The following is a 16,023-nucleotide window of genomic DNA, read 5'->3' as shown; positions in this document are numbered from 1 at the left end:
ACGGGTATGGAGTTCCAAGAATGGTTGGTATCCAGGGATCCTTCTGCTGATGTAAATCTCAAGATCCATGTGAGATAAGAGAGATCCACTGACTTTAAAGTCAGAGCTATGGCACCAAATCCCAGCTCTGCCACTTTGTCTGTGTGGCCTTGAATGAGTTACTTACCCTCCCTGAACCAAGTTCAAGTTTTCAATTCATACACACAAAAACTACAAAAAGAGATACAGTTTTCTCAATTTTTAATTTTTTCCATAGCTTTTCATGAGCTTGTATGAACACTATCTTAACCATACTGAAATCCAATTTAAGGAGGCATGAATTTAACACCAACCAAGATACTTGATCATTTTGAATTTGGTCTCAAGGTGTCTCATGACATGCTCAGAGCATCTCAGACCCCAAAGGAGTGACACCTGAACTGCACTGAGAATTCTGCTCGATCTTGTCTTTGGCGTGTAGCCACAACCCCGCCCCCCAATCTTTCAATGCCCATTCCCAAGTTGAATGACCCCTGTGATGTCACAGCCTGCGTATTGTGAGCTCCTTGGCGATGGAGGCTGGGTCTGATTCACTCCACAGGGTCCAAGGAATCGTTCAATAAATCCTTGAATGGACCATTGTCCATTCCTGCCATCCATCCTTCCAGCCATGCAATCATCCACTCGTCAAGTGGGTCTTTTAGGACTTGGTCTTATGTAGGGAACTCCCCCTTCAAAGGTGAGAGCCTCTGCCTTCTGTGTCCTCTTACATTCTTCCCTCTCTTGCGATCCTTCCAGCCAGGTCTGTCGCTCTCATGGGATCCTCTGCCTTCCGGATTTCGATCTCCAGTATAACTTCTTTCATTCCCACCCAAGCAGGGCCTCACACCTTCATGCAGGTGGAAGCTGGGGCTGGCACCTGGGAAGGAATAATGCCTGGCAGTCCACAGCTGGAGGCCTTTAAGGACATCTGGATGGACCATCAGTTGCTCTCTCAGCCTTTCAAGCCCCAGGGGGGCCAAATCTGAGCCTAGGCAGATAAGGAAGCTAGATTGTCATGTGCACATTTGGTGTGTGTGTTGCAGGGTGGGGGGAAGGTCGGGGGAGGGCCAGATCTCACTTAGCCCAGAAAGCCCTTCTTATCTACAAGTCCTTTGAAGTGGGGGAGGTCCCAGGGACTGGAGGCCAGAGAGGAGCCTATTCTCCACACCCAAGTCCCCATCATTCCTCCACTGCAGAGGCTGGGCCTTGTCCTGGAGTAATTCTGGGCCCTCAGAAGTTCACAAGTCCTTCACTCACTCAGCAAGCACTTCTGAGCTAGTGAGTGCCAGGCCCTGTGCTCACTGCTGAGGAGACTAAGAAGAATCAGACCCACATGCTTATTTGCAACTACAAATGCTCTCAAATTGCCCCTCACCCAAGAAGGGATGCAGACATGGAAATCGAGACAGGGCCCAGGAGGGCTTACAATCTTCAGTCCTGCTCTGGAATTTGGTGCCTCATTTGATGCCCCCACACCCCCTAAAATGGTGCCTCATTTGATGCCCCCACATCCCCTAAAATGTCCAAACAAGCAGCAGGGCTTCAAGATACTGTTCACAGACCCCTCGAGATGATGGAAACCATTCTCCCTTCCTTCTTCCCTTCCCGCACCCCAGCAGCCTGCTAGAACACGGGACCCTCTGGTCGGCGCATTATCTCTGAGAGCCTCCCTTGGAGCTGAAACAACGTACCCCAGGTGTTCTGCCCTCTTCCTAACTCTGCCGCCTGCAAGATCACTGCCAGAGCCCCTCAGGCTGCACCTGCCCCCAGGGCAACCCTGAAAAGAACTGGGGGCAATGACTGGTTTCCACAAAGCTTTCCTGAAGGCGTTTTGCTGCAGAAAGACCGCTCTAGCAGCCGTGAGCAGGAAGCATGTGCCCAGACCCCAGGACCTCAGGAAAACCAGGTGATACATGACTCACCTGAGTCAGGCAGCAGCCAGCTTGGGACCAACCAGAAGGCCACTGGACAGAGACTCAGTGGGGAGTCCTGCTGAGCTTGGGAGAGAAGCGACTGCCTTAGAGAGTTGGCTCCATGGCACATCCTGGCTAATGAGGGAGTCTTAATCTCTCTCTTCTGGCTAGCATGGGAGATAAGACCAGCAAAACCGAGAAAACAGAGAACAGGAGCAGCTTTGAGCTCCCAGCCCCCAGCCCCATCCCCGCCCTGGCCAGATGTGCACCCCTTCCTTGTCTCTCCCTTCCTAAACATGTATTCTGAAGTTGCTAGGGTCCCTGCCTTGGTAGCTGGAGGACAAGGGTGGCACCTGGGTCATCTCTGTTCCATCCCAGCCCCGCCCCTCCCCATGCCTAGCTGAGTACCTGCACATGGCAATGTCCCAGGAAACGTATACTGAGTAAAACGGACCCTGGTTTATGCTGGTTGTAACTGGTGCAGACAGAAACTGTGTGTCTGAGGAATAAGGGTCAGCCAACTTTAGGGTCAGGAGACCCAAGCCTAAGCCCTGGCTCTGCCATTGACTTACTTTGCTCGAGAGTAACCTTGAGCAGGTCTTTTGTTTTTCCATGGGACTCACTTTCTCCCTTCTAGGAGAACAACACAAGACAATTCTGAGGGTTCCTAAGCCATAAAACGCCCCCCAATGGTCCAGGGCACCCCCTCTCCATATTTATTTCACACATGTTATGTCCCCTATCAGGGACATTTGAGAAGACCACCATCTCCTTTCTCCCAGTTCACCTCCATTCCCCTCACCCCCAACAAGTTATTTCCTGGGAACCAAAGGAGGAATGTGTCCAACTGTAAGCTTGGCCAAATCAAGCCAAGTCACCTTTGCTATTTAAAACCTCTCTCTCTGCAGAAACAGTCTGTTGAAGCTGGGAGGAGAAGCAAATCCCTCCTCATTTAGGAGTCCACTTTGCGGTGGCTCTAAATTCCCGGGGATTAAGAGACCTCCAGCACCAGCTTCCCACTGCCCTTTTCTCTAAATTCTCCCCTGAGGCCACTAGGTTGATTGGAATGTTCAGCCCACCCCCTCGGTGGCCAGGCAGGATAAGCTCTCTCTCTGGGGACACTCTGCTGGCTGTCGTGTTTCCCAGAACTAATCCACGTTGACAATCTCTGGCCCAGGCATTTCTAAGAGGCCTGAGTGGTGCAGTACAGAAGTCCCGGGTCCTCCAGGGATCAGGAGTAGCCGGGAATGAAGGGGGCCAATGCTAGAGCCAACAGGATGGACGGTGGGGTCTGGTGCTGTGAGCTCTTGTGTCCCCAGCATAGTCAAGCCACAGCAGACCCTCAGGAGAATGTGTCCTGTACCCGCATTGTACAGACAAAAAACCGAGGCCCCCAGAAGGCATGGCACTTACCCAAAGTCACGCCATCTGTTCCTGGGGTGTGTGTGGGAGGCGACACAGATCCAGGTCTCAGTTCTTCATTTATCCTACAACCTTCTGTTTTGTTTTGTTTTTAAACTATCTCCCAAGCTCCAAGGCTCCCACTTGGGATGCTGAGATAAATGTGTATTCATTTAACAAACATATATAGAAAACTGGCTACAGGCCAGCCATGGTTCCAAGCACTTTATCAATATGATCTCATTGAATCCTCCCTGGAAGTAGCTTTTATTATCTCCCATTTACAAAGAGAAAGGCTGGAAGTCCAGGAGATGAAGGAACTGTTTTCACGGTCACACAGCTAATGGGACAAATCTAGGTTTGAACCCAGGTCTGTCCTGTACTCCTTCCTCCACTTTGGGTTGCTATTTTGGAAGCAAGAGAAGCTTAATCTGGATACAGGATGGTGTCGTCTGACCCGGATGCAGGCCACAGGCCAGAGGTCAGACAGGCAAGCTCTGAGGGCGTCAGGGAGGCAGCCCAACAACAGGCCTGCCCCAGCCGCCTCCCCCCTGACCAGTGTGGCCCTGACACCCACCTCCAGGGAACTCTGGCTGCTTTGTCTTCAACCTGAATTGTGCACCCTGCCCCCCAGCCCCCAGGTCATGGTTCGTGGCAGCAGCCCAGCCATCACCTGTACAGGCCCCTGCCAGTCAGGTGTGCGCCTCAGCCATTCAGTCCGGGCTGCTGCTGTCGGGGTAGGGACTCCTGAGGATGGAAGAATGGAAGGCCTTGCCAGCCCCAGAGGTAACATGCACCAGCTGCTGCCGCAGCCCCCCGCCGCTTCTGCAAGATCACGCCAAGGGCAGCCTGCAGGTCATACGTCTAGACAGTCAGACTGAGAACAGGGCTCGGCATCTTGGTAGAAGTTTCCTGAATTCCTTTCACCTTCGGGAGTGGAAACTGAGCTAACCAGGAATTGGTTCTAATTATAGGGAAATAAGGAGAATTGAACAAGAGCTCCTCAAGGTTGAAGTCTTCTGGAGGGTTTCTCCAGCAGTCTCCCTTTGTTCATCTGTCCAGCGAGAAACCCCAGAGCACGGCGTCTGGGCCAGCTCCTGGCGGGAATTGGGCACAGACAGGGTTAGACTGGGGCCCTGCCCAGCAGGAGTGCCCATCTAGTGCAGCAGTAGCCAGGGAGCCAAGGAGCCCAGCCCACGACGGCATGGGTGCCATCAACAAGGAGGCTGGGGGGTGGAGGACGCCTGAGGGGCACAGGTGCACAGCCTGGAGGTCAGCACATGCTCCTGAGCAGAGTGGAGGTGGAGGTCCTCTTCCCCCACCTTCTTCCCACACTGCAGGGCCCAGCTGAAACTCTACCTCTTCCTCCTGACTTCTTCAGGACACGCTGATGGTCGCTCACCGCTTATTCCTTCAACGGACATCGACCAAGAAGAGACCGGTGAGCGTACTCATGGAGTTAACGGCTGCTCCTTTCTGCCATGAATCTTGGCACACATGTCCCCCAGCACACCATCTCAAGGGGCCTGTGCGTGTGTGGGTTTTCTTGCTCTGAAGCATTTCTTAAGTCTCTTCAAGCAGTAGTCAAGTATGATTGGGAACCTCGTCTCTGGAATCCAGCATTCACATTTGAATCTGGAATCTGTCCCTGTGTAATCTTAAGCAAGCTGCTTAGCCTCTTAGAGTGTCAGTTCCATTTGTCAACTTGGTACAACGATAGTTACTTGAGAAGGCTGTGTGGGTTAAATAAAGCAATCCATGTTAATTGCTGAGCCTAGCGCCTGGCTTGTTCGTGTTGTTATGAACAAGGACAGTCTCTACTGCTAATCCCAATGGCCCACGGGGTGTCAGACGGTCCCTGCACGGAGTATTTTATAAATGTCTGGTACTTGATTACCCTTTGGCAGGAAATGGGGGATAGATATGTGTGGTCTTTTTAAAAAAACATTTTCCTGTGGTGGTAAGATACACATAACCCAAAATTCGCTATCTTAACCATTTTTAAGGGCACAATTCCATAGCATTAAGCACATTCGTGCTGTTGCACAACCATCCCCGCTATCCATCTCCAGAACGTTCTCATCTTCCCAAACAGAAACTCTGCACCCGCTAAACAATACCTCCTCTCTTTCCTTCCCCCCCAGCATGTGGTGACCGCCATTCTAGTTTAGGTCTTTATAAATTTGCCTGGTCTAGAGATCTCAGACAGGTGCAATCACACACAATTTGTCCTTTTGTGTCTGACTTACTCCACTTAGTGTTTTCAGGGTTCATTGTGTGGTAGGACATGTCCGAATCACGTTCCTTTTTAGGGCTGAATAACATCCCATTGTCTAGACAGATCACATTTCCTTTATCCATCCCGCTGTTGATGGCTGCGTTGTTGTCTCTACTATGGCCATGGAAGGCAATAGCGCATCTAAGAGTTGCTCAGTGTATGTTTATTTTGGGGCTCCTGTGAGTAATACTGCAATGAGCATTGGAGTCATTGAGTGTTTGAGTCCCTGCTTTCAGTTCTTTTGAGGGTATTCTGACAGGTGGACCTGACGGATCACAGAGAAGTTCTAATTTGGTTTTCTTGAGGAACCGCCATGCTGTTTTCCCCAGGGACAGCACCATTTTACATTTCCACCAGCCAGGTCATACGGCCTTAAAGTAGGAGTTGAGAGGGTGTGATAGACTCCCAGGATGGCTGACACCCTCTCGGGGAGACTTGTCCCAATGCAAGAGAAACTGAGTAGTGACAAAAGGGGATGAGCCCAGAGGGGGTGCTGAGGGCCAGGAGAGGACTAAAGCAACACCAAGAAGAAAGGGTGTAAGAGCCCAGAGCTTGGGGCCCTGCAAGAAAGCCCAGAGCTGGGGAGGCTGCTGTGTGTGTTCACCGTGCAGCCTGGGGCAGAGTGGGTAGCTCCAGAGTCAGCGTGAAGTCCACTTGGGGAGATTAGATCCATCTCGAAGTCAGGAAGACTTTCAGAGAGCCTGAGCTTTCCAGCAATGTGAGTGGGGAGCTCTGTGTCATGGGAGGTGTGCAAGGAGCCACTGGTGTCATTTGAACGGAATGCTAAAGGGCTTTGGAGCTTGGACTGGATAGCCACAGTGATCCAGAAGAGCGGTGTGTTTTGAAACTCTGTCATTCAAGGATGCTGTGTTCTTTGAATCCAGTGGCTAGATTCCACTGAGCCCATTTGCAGGCAATGACTCTATAACTTGCTATTCTCACACATCCGGGCAATTTCTGCCAGCTTCTCTGAGAATCTCTATTGGCACAAACATCGCTCTGCCCCAGCAGGGGTGAACTTCATTTCCATTTGCCATGATATCAGGTGACACCGGACGTTCCTGTGGCTCTTGTCTACCTTTATGATTGCAAGTTATACTGTGTGCGTGCAGAGGAAGGCTGCAGGGATTGGAATGGGAAATAGTGCAAAGGCGAGTGAGGAAAAGGGGTCTCTCGTCTGGCCTGCAAGGACCTCCAGAGTCAGCTTCTCTCCCCCACTCTAGGCATTCTCTCTCTTGCATGCTTCTCTCTTTCCAACCACTCAACTTATGCTCCTGGCCAGGCCTACCTCCTGGGATGCCAACTCTCTTTCTCTCCACCTACACAAACCCTACCATCTTTTTATGGCTTATCCAGGTTTCCCTTTCCATAAGGAGTTCGCAAAGATCTCCTTCTCCCATAGGCTTTGCATGATGGGGCACCGTTTAAGGCAGTCGTTCATAGATGTTTATTACTGAAACCCCACTCGAAGCCTGGACTGTTCTCTACACTGGGGACATGTCCATAAAAAGAGGTGACATCTTTGCTATCATTGAGCTTATATTGCAGCTGGAGACATGGAAACAAATACATAAAATCATTTGATACAGTCATGATTGCTGCAGACACAATGAAACTGGGAGTCTTCTTTAGATAGAGCAGTCAGGGAAGACCTCTCCAAGAAGAGATAATTGAGCCACAACCTGAATTTTGAGGATCTGGTGGGGTAGGGAGCCCCCTGGGACACACAAAGGCAGCGATCCCTGAGTAAGCTTGGTCCTTTCAAGAAAAAAGAAAAAAGCCACTGTGGCTGGAACATGAAGAATGAGGCAGAATGGATAATGTGACAATAGAGAAAGAGGCAGGGGAGATGTTATAAGCCATGGTAAGTTTTGCAATGAGAAGCCATCTGAGGGTTTTAAGCACAGAAGTGATCTGATCTGATTTATGACATACAGAAGAACATCACCCTGGCTGTTGTATACAGAACGCTTCAAAGAAGGAAGAGATCCGAAGCAGGGAGACAATTAGAAGCCTGCAAGAGCAAACCAGGCAAGAGATGGCTTGGACCAGTGCAGTAGCAGTGCAGATGGTGAGGGGTCAGTTTGGAGATCTATTTTGAAGGTATATCTTCCTGGGGATTGGGAGAAGGAAGACCTGGCAGAGAAGGTGACACTTCCCTGGGTTGTTGGGTTGTAGAGAAGGATGAGGAGTCTTCCAGAGAAAGAGAAAGAGAGAAAGAGAAAGAGAAAAGAACATTCCAGAAAGGCTTTTTTGTTTGTTTTTTGTTTTGTTTTGTTTTAAGATTCAGAGGCAAAAAAGTGGATGGTGCTTTTGGCACAATGGCCATGATTGGCATGGACTGATGAGTTTGCAGATGTAACAAGTGAGAAGTAGGTCAGAGAGCACAGAGGAGCATTATGGGAAGGGCTTTGTCTCTATTATGGCAACAGGGAGACCCTAAAGGTGCTAGCACATCTAAGAGTTGCTTAGTGTATGCTTATCGAAGGACCGCCCATAGGAGCCCCAGGATTATCAAAGTGTGGAAAATACTTTTATGGGTATTTTATGGGACCCTGTATGGACCCTGTATGGGTATTTTATGGGACCCTGTAGAAACAGACTGATGTGTAACAACTGGAGATTCTCCTCTCCCCATGCAATAGGAAACTTGCTGCCCAGGTTGAACTCTAATCTGGAACACAGTTGGCATATGAACTCTTTGAGCATCCAGCTCCCTGGGGGACAGCATCTGGCCAGGGATCCCAACCAGACTTCACTGTCTTTATATACCTCACCAGGCCATGCCCAGCCTTATTCACAGATAGAACAAACTCGGTCCCGTGTACCTGTTGTATTTCTACCAGCCAATACAAATAGAAGCTTCTGGACACTATTCTTCATGGCCATTTATCACTCACTCTTGCAAGATTTTTGAGAGGTACTAATATGTTCACTCTTGCCATGGCTCGGTCTCTAATAAGCTGTTTGACTCTAGGTGAACACTTTACTCTGGGCCTTAGTTTCCCCATCTGGAAAGTGAGAAGATTAGACTTAGTGACCAAAGGTGTTTGCCAGCTCTGGAACCCTCTGACGAGTTTACTTGGTTCCTTTTCTGCTCAGAACCCATCTGTGTGTCTGCTCGTCATGCAAGGGAACAGTGTTTGGATGGAGCCAGGCCCATGACCATTCTTGGACCCCAAGGCCAAGAGGCCCAGCTGGATTCCGCTGAAGGGAAAAGCAGAATCCTGTGAGGGTCTGGTGTGCCCTGCTTTCTGGAAAGTGCTTGCAAGCCTGAATTTCCAGCCCATATGCTGGAGCAAGCCATCCTCCCTTTGAAACCTAAGAAAGGCCGCAGGCGCGGCCATTCACCTGTCACATGGTTTTCATAATTTCCCTGGCACCTTGGCTAGTCATTGAAGCGGGTTTCGGGGGGCGGTGGGGCAAGCCCCAGGTCTGACAAGGACGTGCGGACTGCAACTCATTTGGAGGAAGAAAATTGGAGCCGAGATCTTACAGAGCACGCCCCTGGGAGAGTCCGGCCACAGGGGTGCGCTCATGAATATTCGGGGTCCTGCTGAAGTCTAGCTAGCTGGGTCACAGCGTAGCACGGGTTAAACAGATGACACCTGGGAGAGTCGAGTCAGCCAGGACCTGTGAGCCCGGCCCAGGGTAGCATGAGGAATGGCGAGGAAGAGTGGAGTTGGAAGGTGCAGAGCTCAGGACCGGTGGGGGGATGCCATGCTTGCGACATGTCTGTACAATCTCAAAAATTGTATGTCACCCCTTCTCTCGACAGAGATTATTACTATGTGTGCTGTGCTGGCTGCTAAGGGCCGAGTGTGGGACTCAGAAGCAGTCCTTTCCTTCCAGGAAACACGGGTGCCCAGAAGAGGAGTGTTGTAATTCCCACTGAGGACACTCAAGGGGAGGTAAGCGTGGTCTCATGAGATGACCAGGGAGGCTCTCTGGAGGTGGGGACGAGCCACACTAGGAAATCCACCAAGAGAAATCCACGGCTCTGTGGCACCAGTGGAGAGAGCTTGGACTTTGGACCAGATGGGCTTGGTTTCAAGCTGACTCTCTGAGCTTCTGTATTATCATGAGTGAAATGAGAAATAAAATTCTAGCTTAGAGTTGAAGTGAGTTGGTTAAATGAAATGAGCCTGGTTCGAAATAGGGTCTCTGGACATGGTTGATCATGGGGCCCCCGGCAGGGGTGATGAAGAGTTTGGGGGCAGAATATCTGCTGGGCTGCTTCCTCCTCAGCCTAGACTGGGCTTGTCCCTGCCCACCCCTGAGGCCAGGGTTGCGTAGGTGGGGTGTGACCCGGCACCCTACGTCCTGGGGGCCTAGGTTTGACCTGAGCTTCCTGAGGGCCTTGCTACAGCAGGCTTCTGTGAGCCCAGTGAATTTCCACAAGCCAGGAGGGCCCCCACTCTGAGGCTCATACCTCGGGAACTTGAGATGTTGGCCAAGTTCAAGCCGTGGGAGGGGAAGGCAAGTGCTGCGTCGGCTAGATTTGGTGGGGAAATGGGCCTCCAGGGTGGAAAAGGAAAATAAAAGAGTCCTGCCGTAGCTTGCTTGCAGAAAGGTAGTTCTCAAAGCCTCCCCCACAACCTCCTCCCTTGCCCCAGGCCTTTGCTGGAGAACATGTTTCAGAATCTAACAAAGACCCTCTTCCTCCAGGAAGCCTGCTTGGATGGTCTGGTCACTTATGACCTCTCATGCCTCTAACCCTGTGTGTTTGAGTGTGGCTTCACGCTCATATGCAGCACACTCAGATTGTAAGCTTGCAACAGGAAAACCAATAGGGATAGAAGAAAATACACATTTACTGAGCCCCTACTGTGTACCTCACTTGGGCTGGAGTGCCTCTCCTATATCACCTCACTTAAGCCTTTTAAGAGTACCCAGAGGAAGGACCACTTTCTCTATTTTCACAGAGGAAGAGATAAAGGTTCCAAGGGGAATGAGCTCCAGAATTGAAACCCAGGTCTGCTGGAATCTGAAGCTCAGCCAGCTCCTTTGTATAGAAGCCAGATCCTCTTTGGAAAAAGTATACATTCTGTGGTGAAATTAGTTTGGGAAATGATGTTTGTTAAGCATCCCTCCTGAATCTCCACAGCAGCATATTCAAGGCTCTGAGAAGTTCTGCAGAAAACTTACTTTGCTTAGCTCAGCACTCCCTGAATCACATTATAACTGCTAACAGCCTCTACAGCCCCTGGGCACACACTCTGGGGTACCCTATCTATCTATAAGGCAAAGATGGCTAACGTGGGAGTGCTCAGAAACAAGCTCTCTGAGGAACTTTAGGGGAGCTGTGAAGGCTGAAGAGGACATGAATGACAGGAGGTTAGAGGAAGGGCGCAGGAAGTTGGAGGGAGCCCCATGAGGGGTCTGGACAGGATGGCAAACTGCCCCAGCTGAGACCCAGCATCCTAAGGACCTGAACTGTACTTTGACCACAGAAGTCTGTCTATAAAGCCACCAAGCACAGTGACTCGAGTCACACTACGGGGCACTGCAGGCAGGCCCTAGCTGAAGGAGTCTGTCTCAGTTGCCTGAGGAAACGCGAAACACAGCATGACATTAAAGTCGTTAGACTTCAGTTGGGAAGACTCTTTAGAAGATTCTGACCAGTTCCCCACAAGCCACAGGCATATTCCAGTGCCCTGCTTTGCTCAGTTCCCTGGTTCCCTCACTGAAGTGTCCTCCCCTCTGCACAGCTCCATCTCAACATCCACCACACAGCACATCCGTCAGGACTTGGAGGACTCCACACTGTCTGCTCTTTCTGGAAGTGGGGAGTCCCACTCCATTTCCCCTCCCGAAGGAACCCACCTGGAGGGCGATACGCTGTCAGGCCACCGCAGTGTGACAAACGCTGTTGTGTCCCAGCGTTGACAGCCCAGATGGGAGACTTCTGGAAACTGTCAGATGAGGCAGGTGAAGGAAAGGGGTGATGGCACATTTATAGCCGGGAGTGTAATCAAAATCTTCGAGTAACATCTCACACTTGTTGTCTAAAGCGATGTCTCTTGAAATGGGTCCCCGAACCAACAGCAACACTGCCACCCGGGAATGAGTTTTCTTGTAGGCAACCCCTCCCAGAACAACTGAGTCAGAATCCTGGGGCGGAGCCCCCCAGAGAGTGTTAATAGGGCCTCCCGGTGATTCTGCAATCATTCCCGTCCCAGTAACTGCTCCTCAGGAGGAACAATGTTCTCCCCATTACAGAAGGTGGCCCAGAGAGGACACTTGCTCCATCCTAAGACACACAAGCGATGGGCTGCAGAGCTGAGGCCGTCCGAGTTTCCCCTCAGTGGGGCGGAGAGCTGTGTGCCCACCGTCCTGAGCGAGCTGTTCATTCGCCTCGGCCCCAGAGAAAGCCTTAATTGGCTCATTAATAGCTGTGATTAGAGAGAATGGGGAAGCCTTTATCTTTGAAGTCCCCGGGCTCCGCTAGAAGCCCTTGTGCGGAGCTTGCTGTGGCTAATTAAAGCTGAGCTGTGTTTCCTGTCAAGGGCCCAGAGTGTTAATGGCTTCAAGCGAGAAAAATTAAGCTTCCATTTCCATTCAGGGGTAATGGATAGAAGCAGCCGAATGGAGATGAGAAGAGGCCTTTTAGAGGGGTAGGGCCCCCGGGCTGGAGGCAAAGCTCTAGATCTCTTCTGCAGTATGAGACCAAAGAGGTCCGGCTGGCTCTGGGGGGCTCTGGTGGGGGGGTGGTCTCAGATTCCCACAGAGGCAAGCCTCGGCCTGGCATCAATCATTCTTAGTGTTTTCTGATGTTTGACCATTTCAGCTTCTTGGCCTCTGATTGCACCTGCTCAGGTGTGGGAATTGAAAGAGGTGAGGTGACAGTCCTTGTTGGTCTCAGGATTCTCATGGGTGGCAAAGGTTCTGGTCCCCTAAGTCATCTTCACTGCAGGTTCCTAGTGCTCTCACTACTACTACTAATTTCTTGGTCCCCTGCCCTCCGAGCCCTCACTCGATGACAAGTAAGTGGTTTTACATGATTGTGCAGAATGCTCTCAACGGTTTAACAGAAAATGCTCGAGACATGGGGTACGTTAGTTTTGACTTGCGCAAGGGAACCTGTGTCTCAGCAAAGGATCAGACCTGGCTGCAACCAAATCAAAACCCCTTGTTTTACACCATGGGTATAACCAAACCTTCCTGACCCTTGAACTTCCTTTCTCAGCCAGGTCATTTCAAGCCAAAAGTGCTATCAATTTCAAAGCTGAACGAGTGCCCATGCTCACCCCTCTCCAGTTTGAAGGGTCTAGAGAGCAGTCTGGGGCGTCCCTGCTCGCCCAGGGCCCAGGCTGAGTGAACAGTCAATGAATGAATGAATGGCCATTCTGAGGGAGGGAGAATGTTCTATTTCTTTGGCTAGAATTCATCTCTTGCTCCTGGCATCTCCCCAGGGCTTGTACCTTTCTCAAGCCGTTCAGCACAACATTGATTACTGTCGCCATTCTGTTCCTCCTCCTGGAGGTGGTAAGCAGGTCCAGGGCAGGGACAAGATCTGCCTTGCCTCTTTATCCCCCACTCTGCACCCAGGAAACAGCGCCCAAGAGACCTAAGGAAGGGTTTACCGAAAGAAGAAGGATCAAGAGAACGAAAACTTGAATCCAGCAGAATTGCCTCAGAAATGGTCCTTGTCTGGCAGTGAAAGGGTTAACCTATACGGGTGCAACTTCTCTTTCTAACCCAGGCTCCCTCCCCAGGCTGAGCTAACTGGACTGAGCCTAGAAAATGGGGCTGGGGTCTGGCCAACGTGGAAGTCCTGGCAGGATGGAGGGGATAGGACCAAGGTACCACTGTCACCTACAACTCCTTCACACAGAAAGAGGGGGAGTGTCCCCAGCTTCCTGACCTGGTCAGCAGCTCCCCACTCACCTAGGTATGCTAGGTTCCTCAAGGTCTGTATGCCCTTGGCCTGGCCCTGGAGGTCGGCAGGGTAGAGAGGAAAAAACACAGAAAAACCCTGGCTCCTTCAAGGACAATCGTGCCCACCTCCACGTGTCCCCCTGGCCTCTCCACTGTGTGAAATGAGGCAGTAATAACGATGCCACTTCCGGAGTGCAGTTGAGATCTGGAACACATTGGCCAATGAGATGGGCAGCGCGAATGGTGAGGAGACGCTGTTTGGTGGCCCTTGTCCACAGTGGCTCCCAGAAAGCCTGAAAGTGTTGCTGTGGGTAGGGAGGAAAACAGACCAAATCGTGCTCTCCTCCTTCCTCACCTGGCTTTCTTCCTCTTCTTGCAGCCAATGGAACCACTCGGTGCTCCAAAGAGAGAGGGCTCTACCCCTGGGCAAGGTGCTGCCAGACTTCCTCCGTGAGTCGGCCTCCCCCACACCATGCCCCCGGCTGGTGGACCCAGGACCACGCAGCAGGTCAGCCATCTCCACAGCCAACATTCAGAGGAGGGATCAACCCTGTGGAAAAGGTGGGGACATAGAGACCAGGGAGATGCAAAAAAGCCATGTGCCCCAAGTTGGTCTCAAATGTCTCATCTGCTCAAGATTTGAACCTCAGGACTTTCTGAGTCTGCGTTTTGCCTTTCCAGAACCACAGACCTCCCTTCCCTCTCCCTCTCTGCACTTGTTCCGCTTCCTACCCTACCTACCCCCCAGGTGCTATTCAGTGACAGTCTGCTCAGTCACATGCCCACCTCCTCCACACATCCTTAAGCTGGGACAGCCAATTCTGTGATAGCTGGAATCAGGATGCTAGCAAGAATTACAGTCTGCCACCTGTTGGAAAGAAGCACATGAGGGGGGTCTCCCCCTCTAGACTGAGACCATTGGGGCAACCAAACCTATATTCTATTCATCTCCATGCTCCTCTATACTACCCAGCCACACAGCCTTGTTCCAAGTGCTGTGCCAAAGAGGAACACAAAGAAGATGATTCTACTCAAGGTCCTTTCTCCGGGCCCGTTTCTTCACAAGATGGTGGGACTAAATCAAAGGTTTAAAAAGGCCAGGGGATAAGCTCTACACAACCTGCCTGTCCTGACTGCCTCTCTGACCTCACCTCCTATATTTTAGCAGCACTGGCCTTATTTTCCCCTCAAGACGTCAGTCAGCTCTGCCACAGGACCTTTGCACCTGCTGTTTTTACTTCTGGGAATGGTCTTCCCCCAGGCTTCCCCAGGGCTCTCTCCTCCACTCCCTCAGGTCATCCATTCCCTGACCATGCTGTACAAACTGTGCCATTCCCCTCCCTCAGAATTCTGTCTCCCAATTCTGCTCTATTTTTCTCTGACACATGTATTGGCATCTTACATTTTCGAGCAATCTTAGGCTGTTAGCTAGCTACCTCAGCATTACCTAGGGAGCTGGTTTAAAAGATTCCTGGCCCCCACCATGCCAGCTAAATCAGGATCGCAGGGGTAGGGACTGGTTATTTGTATCTTATGAAAGCTCTCGGGTGTCTCTGAGGCACAGACAGGGTTTAGGAACTGCTGTAAAATATCACTGGAACAAACTTAGGTCCCCCCCAAAGATGAGTCATCGTAGAAGTCCAAGCCTGAGCCTCACTAGACCCTTTTCCCCACCCCTCACTCCTTATCCCCTCTAACCACACAGAACCAACTGTTTTGTCCTCTGAGCAGAGCGCCCCTTTCGTCTCTCTGTTCGGCTTTTACTCCCCTCTTCCCTCTCCTCTGCTGTCCTCTCCTGTACTTCCAACTCACTCTCCAAGACCCTGCTGATGCCATCTCCTCTGGGAACCCCGTTTGCCTCCTGGACCACCTCCCACCACATCCGAGTCCGTAACTTCTGCGTCTGTACCCAGAGGACCTTGTACAAATCTTTGATAGAGGATTGATGTCAATTTTTCAGATGCTTGTCCTTCTCCATAGATCATGACTCTGGATAAGGCGATGATTCCATGTGGTTCATCGATACTCCCAGGCCCCGCATGGTACTTGGCGCTTGGCTAGAGCTTCATCAGCGCCGAGGGTGGAATGAACGTCATGAGGCACGCATGGGTGGGTGCGTACGTGCGTGCTTGGCAAGATCAGAGGTTTTAAGTTTGTAATTTGTTTTCAAACTGACCCAACATTTTCTGGTGACCTCAGTCCAGCTGACCATTGTTTGCAGCTCAAGTCTGCTTTTAGGACAGACCCTGGCAGGCAACCCCTTCCCTGCCTTGCTGCAAGTGACCCAGCTTCCCCAGGAAGCTGCCCCTGCTAGAGCACCTTGCTCTGTGGCCGGGACCATCCAAGCCTTCTGCTATCAAGGTTCCAGAGAGCAAAGCAGCCCCTGGGAGATCTTTTGTTCATGGGGAGGACCTTCTCTTGCCCCTCCAAAGTCAGATGACAGATGCCCCATAGGCTAAAATGGGATTTATCCCTGATGGTGCTCCAAGCAGAGAGGATAAACAGCATCCCCCCCACCCAAAGCACCAG

The 16,023-nt window shown here is 51.2% G+C and overlaps 1 long non-coding RNA gene across 2 annotated transcripts; it reads left to right on the top strand.

Moving 5' to 3' along the window:
• Positions 1-539: 539 nt before the first annotated feature.
• On the top strand, positions 540-14,281 carry LOC101693974. Of its 2 annotated transcripts, XR_001182160.2 has the most exons (6): positions 540-718; positions 1,638-1,927; positions 4,717-4,776; positions 7,551-7,684; positions 9,392-9,524; positions 13,874-14,281. It is a non-coding gene; the product is annotated as an uncharacterized LOC101693974 (long non-coding RNA). The 2 variants fall into 2 exon arrangements; XR_001182161.2 differs by lacking the exon at positions 7,551-7,684 and having other exon boundaries at positions 541-718.
• Positions 14,282-16,023: the final 1,742 nt, after the last annotated feature.

Source organism: Mustela putorius, unplaced genomic scaffold (assembly GCF_011764305.1).
Source record: "Mustela putorius furo isolate JIRA1106 unplaced genomic scaffold, ASM1176430v1.1 tig00003853_pilon_pilon_pilon, whole genome shotgun sequence".
Taxonomy (NCBI): Eukaryota; Metazoa; Chordata; class Mammalia; order Carnivora; family Mustelidae; genus Mustela; species Mustela putorius.
Note: the sequence above shows the minus strand (reverse complement) of the source record. Positions and strands in the feature narration are given on the sequence as shown.